The following is a 6,353-nucleotide window of genomic DNA, read 5'->3' as shown; positions in this document are numbered from 1 at the left end:
GTTTTAGCCAGTGGCCCTCCTGTGTTTGAGTAGACAGGAAGCGCCATTTCTTACTTGCAAAAAAAATCATTTGGATTACTAAAAATAAGGAATAGAAATGCCTTTGATCTGTTGTGTTCCAAACTGTAATGGGAATTACAGGAATGGCCCAAGAGTAAGTGTTTTTGCCTTTCCTAAAAATGAAGAGCTTAAAAAGAAGTGGTTAAGTGCCATACATCGTGAAGGATTTTATCCGACGCAGCATAGTAGGGTAAGCTTATTTAATTATTTTAAACTAATGCTTAACGTTTCTAAATGAAAAATCATTTATTCTCACATTAGAAATTTAACAGTAATACAGCTCAGTAATATCTATTATTCGTGCTTTTAATCAAGTGCATTATGAAAAGAATTATTTTATAAAATACTGTAATACAGGTAATAATGTCTGTAATTATTGTCAATAATAATTATAATATTTGCCGTAATTGTGTTTACATGCTTTATTTACTATTATATCTATAATTACGTTTATATAGGTAAATTTTATTATATAACATAACGATAAAAGCATGAGAGTAAACAATAATAATTATATATTGTTTTATGTTGTATATTTCTTACTGTATTTAAATTAAACATTAAAGGAAGTCAATAGTTACGAATAATTTCCTTTACTGTAGGTCTGTGAATTACATTTAAAAAAAAATGATATTGAAAGAGAAACGAGTCTATTTGATTCGAAGTCAGGAAAATTATTAAGTGCCTCTCTTAAATATCCGAGACTAGTGATTGGAGCAATTGCATCTCAGATGCCAAATTGTGCCGCTTACATGTCATCTTCAACATTTCATGGGGAAAATCCAGAAATAAAATTATATTTACATTCTTTGTTTACTATTATATCTATAATTACGTTTATATAGTTAAATTTTATTATATAACATAACGATAAAAGCATGAGAGTAAACAATAATAATTATATATTGTTTTATATTGTATATTTCTTACTGTATTTAAATTAAACATTAAAGGAAGTCAATAGTTACGAATAATTTCCTTTACTGTAGGTCTGTGAATTACATTTAAAAAAAAATGATATTGAAAGAGAAACGAGTCTATTTGATTCGAAGTCAGGAAAATTATTAAGTGCCCCTCTTAAATATCTGAGACTAGTGATTGGAGCAATTCCATCTCAGATGCCAAATTGTGCCGCTTACATGTCATCTTCAACATTTCATAGGGAAAATCCAGAAATAAAAAAGATGAAATTGGAACAACAATATGTAAAGAAAGCTCTCCAGGAAAGCATAACAGAAAAAAAGAAATACGATGAGACAAGAGAATTTAAAAATTTGGAAGAACTAAAACAGCGCATTTCTTTAGTAAATTTGAAAAATTTCTGGAATGTCATTCATAAAGAAAACAAAATTTTATTCGTGAATATTGAAGTAAGTTCTGGTCCTGAAATTGCCTTGTCTGTTGTAATAAATGATGTATTAGAGGTGTCAGCTTTTGTTGGAAAAACAAGCTTGTCAAATATTCCAAACATTTCTTCTTTACCTATAAAAATCAATAATATCAACACTTTAAATGAAATATTAGAGCATCTGCCAGAAATGAAGAGAAATAAATCATTGCTGAATTCTGATATTGTTTCCCAGATTCATAGTTTCATGGATAATTTAAATATAACCCAAGAAAATTTAACCAATGTTGTAGCATTTATTAAAGAGCAATCTGCCTTGATTATTCAAAATGAGCACAGTAAAAGGTACTCCACTGAAATGATGATATTCTGCTCATTATTTTATTCAATGGCTCCGCATGCATATAAATTTGTCAGAAAGTCTGGCTATATTTTGTTACCTCATCCTGTAACTTTGAGAAATATATGCATACCTATCAACACTTGCCCTCAGTCAGAGCAGACCGAATTGCATTTCTTAAGGTACATTAAGCAGAAATTACAATTCATAGTATCTGCAGATAAAAATGTGATTCTTCAAATAGATGAGATGCACGTCAAACCCTACTTTGATTACAAAGGGGGAAATATATCAGGTTTCAGTTACAATTCAGAAAATGCCGCCACAAGTAATGTGACTTTCATGATAAATAGTATTTCATCGTCATATAAAGATGTTGTTCACAATCTTCCTGTAAATAAAATAGCAGCAGACGTTTTACATGCATTCATTAAAAAAATTATTATTGGATTAGAAAACATTGGTTTTAAAGTGATATGTGTAGTAACAGACAACAATTCAGTCAATCGAAAATATTGCAGAGAAAAGATTAAATATAAATGCATCGTTTATAGGGTTTATTAAAGTAATCATTGTGACTGGAGAAGGACTAGCAAAACCTCTGTTGAAAAGATTAAGTGAGCTGGATTTAAATATTATGAATTGAAGAGGATAGGCGTAAGGCAAAGATAGCAACACGAAACGGAAGTACAAAGTTTTGCAATTTAGAATAGTTGCTCTAAATCCACATGCAATTTATATGTCTTGCACATCATACTTTTTAAATTTATTAATTTGTGATACCATTTCCGGCAGTATATATTGTAAATTTTTTTTTTGATATTACAACTTCTATATGCTTTTTTATACCCTTTGGGAAGCCAGAATGGATTCAGTTAATGCAATGTATACAGAGTTTGAAAAAAATTGTAATGTCCTAGAAGAATTTATTGAGGTAAATAGAGATAGTACAGCGGTATGCGAAGTAAAAATATTGGAATCAATAAAAGAAATGCCATTTATTTTATACTTAATACTATAGTTTTCAATATCGCCCAAAATTAACACTTAAATGAAGTATTTCAACTAAAAACAGTTTTTTTTATTCGGCTTTTAAATTGATCAGTAAAATTAAAACTGAAGTTCAAAATTTAAGTACAAAATTCAACACATTTTTAGACGAATCCAAAGTGACAGAATGCAATTTGATGAATTCTGAAAATTTTCTTAAAACACGAATTTGAAAAAGAAAAAGATCATATTCCGAAATAAAAGAAGATGAAGTTAAAGAATTTGGGTATTAAAAATATCACAGCAATTGATACTGTCATTGTACAGAGAGAAGGTAGATTTAAAAATGTGTCAATTTAATCACTAATATAAAAAATTTCAAATTAAATTCAGCAAATTAAAAGTAAGGAAGAAGTGTAGTTGGTCAAGGCGTGAAGAAGCTTACAAGCATTTCCTATACAAATCATCGAAAAAAAAAATGGTGATTTTTCTAAAGTAATTAAAAGCAAAAACAAATTCATTTAACAAATATACACGCAATAGCATTATATATAATGTTTGTAATTTTTTTTTTTTTACTTTAAAAAATATTGCGGCTCCAAATGGTATCTTGCACCCAATCTCCTTTATATTTAAGGCTGGCTCTGATTATAATTCAGAACTCCTGTACCTTATGTGAATAAGAAATTTTGAAATTTCCTAATCAAAAATATTTTGCAACAGATATAATTTTGAATGATGTAGTGAATGAAGAAGAAGTACATGATTATGGCAAAGGCATTTCAGGGCATAAACCGGAAAATGTTTATAGATTGGCAATCTAGTCTGCAGTCAATGCATTAGTGAATAATTACATGATAGTTTGAAAAGCTCTTCTAAAACCGGAAAGGAAAGAAAATTTGATAAATTTAGTAAAGATATTTCTGAAAAAGTAATGATAAAATATATAGTTAAATAAGAAAGCTCTTCTAATGTTTCAAAGATTTATTGGATATTTTTTTTAATAGAATACTGTTTCGTGAAATATTGTTTTTATTGCTTTCTTGGAGTTGACGCCACGGCAAATATTCATAAAACCCTTATTGTATGGAATTGTTTTGAAATTAATCAACAAGAGCATTGCAAATGTATTTTTTATATTATAATTTAAAAGTTTATGTACCATATCTGAAGAAGAAATTTTGAAATTTCCTAATCAAAAATATTTTGCAACAGATATAATTTTGAATGATGTAGTGAATGAAGATAATAGTTTTAAATCTAGGGGAGATACACCTACTGGGAAACCTGCCCTGCACTTAATGCAAAAAAAGGTAATGCATACCAAGCACCGTACCTCCAGGGTGATGTGGAAAGCGGCTGCATTTTAATTATTAATGAATTCTATAATATATGTGTGTTGAATTGCATGATATGGAAGTATATGAAATGATATTAACAAGTGAAAAGTAATTTCTCTTCACTCTCTAGCGCGCAGAGAATGGAGTGGAGTGTACCGTCTCGTTGTGACGTCACGGAAAGCCGCAGAGGCCTTGTCTATCGGGGGTTGTGGTTGTGCAAGCGAATAAGTGATGTGTGAGTATCAAAGTCATAATCTTGGCCCCAGTTGGCTCTACTAAAAAAAACAAGAGACGCTCCCTCACTGGCTTAAATCGCTGTCTACGTAACAGCGGGCTTGTCCGAGGCAAGTGCCATAAGAAACAACTACAACTATGTGATGTAATCGTGTGTTTCGGATGATCAATCTAACTGCTTTAAATAATCAAAATAATTCTAAATCAAAATACAATTCGATTGGGGCTATAAATACGTTCGCGCCTTTCCTTCTTAATGTTCGTAAATGGATATTCCTCGATTCTATTAATTCATGTGAGAACTTTACTTCAGTGCAATTGTATATTCGGCCTAATTCATTCAATCTAAATGCTTGAAAACAATAGAAATTTTCAAATAAACAACATGCGTTATATGTTTATATAATACATATATAACATTGTGTTATGAGTGTATGTGGTTTTAAACAATAAACATGTTCTCACTTGTTTTAATAACCATTTAAATTCATTAAATGCGAAATGTAATGAATGTTTTGAAATTGATTGCACAAATGTTATATTAAAAGAGTCGTATATATTTTTTTCTTTTTAAAAAAATGTATTTATTAATTGAAATTATTTAATTGTTAAATCTTTCTTGGATCAATACTGTTGTTTTATTTATTAACATTAGTTAAAGTTCATTTGTTAATTTAAAATTACCTATTAAAATAAACCCTTGTATCTTACCACTTTTAATTTTTAAAAATGCCTTTAGGCAAACAGTAGCTAAATTGTATATTCTGAAGGTACGTGCAAGCACTGACTTATATACATGATGTATCTTACGTACAATAGTCTCTAATGTCCACAGTCGATCCATCTGTTCCGTAATTGTCTGTATTTCAACCACGAAGCTAGCCTACCTTTCGGACCTAAAAGGAAAGCACAAATACATATTGCTATGTCTTTATATATAAGTAAAATTATTGATTCTTCGAATTACTCTTTTAAGTAATATCGGATAATATAAAAATTTTAGAAAAAAATTTGCTTTTATAATGAGGCAGTTATTCGCCTAATTTGAATAATCGTTCGCTCTTACTTTATATTTTTTATTATAATTTTTCTGCTATAGGGAAAGTAAATTTCATCTTCCCATCATTTACTCTCCCTTTGAATGGTACTACTCATCCACGAACTCGTCAGAGGCTTTTAACTTCCTAAATTATATCTCTTTCCAGTTCAAATTCAATCAGAATTACTCTAGTTATCATTTTCATGGAATAATATGAGCAAAGCAACCAACCAACCTAAATTTAACCAACTGATATATGAAAATATATCAACTACATACATACACACACGCACGCACACGCACACACACGCACGCACACACACACACACACACACACACACACACACACACACACACACACACACACACACATACACATATTGATCGGAGAAGATATGCAGAAATATCCAGGTATTTGCGTCATGAGAATAATTGTAATAATTTTAGACAGAATTTATTAAAAATAATCAACCAAAATGTATTGCTTTGTTTTCCTACAGCTATTTTAGATTTGCATTTTTTAATTCCAATTTATATTGTAGTTCCTTCAGTTCCAAAATATAAAATACCACTGTAAAATGTATCACGAGGAAGAAATTTTATCGGCAATCCCTCTCCCACCCCTCTGTTTAGGCACCTTTAACCGCCTTGAAATGAGTCCGTTGTCTTTTCTTTCGCTTTTACTTCTGATGACCTTTGTTGCAGCAGCAGATTACAAGCGATTGATAATAATTTTGCATAGGTGATAAAGATATGCCAAAATAGGCAAGTGTGTCACTTTTCTAATTCGCATTGACTTTCACACCCACAGGATTGGGTTTGTTTTTTTTCGAAAAGGTAAGTTCTTTTTTTTTTCTTTGTTTCCTTGAATTCAACAAATGTGTTATTTAAAAAGATTTTAAACGCCATTTCTAAAGGCTTTTATTTTTTCTTCTATTAGACGTCTATGGTGCGCAGCTGGTTCACCGGTGATATTGATTATATTTAATTTCAGCTAAATCG

At 30.0% G+C, this 6,353-nt stretch overlaps 1 protein-coding gene across 1 annotated transcript in view; it reads left to right on the top strand.

Moving 5' to 3' along the window:
- The first annotated feature begins 6,097 nt into the window (after positions 1 to 6,097).
- Positions 6,098 to 6,353, top strand: part of LOC129962695 (H(+)/Cl(-) exchange transporter 5-like) — an 89,674-nt gene continuing 89,418 nt past the window's right edge. The window contains exon 1 of the mRNA XM_056076619.1: positions 6,098 to 6,188. The gene's annotated coding sequence lies outside the window, so the exon portion shown is untranslated. The remainder of the gene's footprint in view (positions 6,189 to 6,353) is intronic.

This window comes from Argiope bruennichi, chromosome 3, assembly GCF_947563725.1.
Source record: "Argiope bruennichi chromosome 3, qqArgBrue1.1, whole genome shotgun sequence".
Classification (NCBI taxonomy): Eukaryota; Metazoa; Arthropoda; class Arachnida; order Araneae; family Araneidae; genus Argiope; species Argiope bruennichi.
This window is presented reverse-complemented; position numbering and strand designations above follow the sequence as displayed.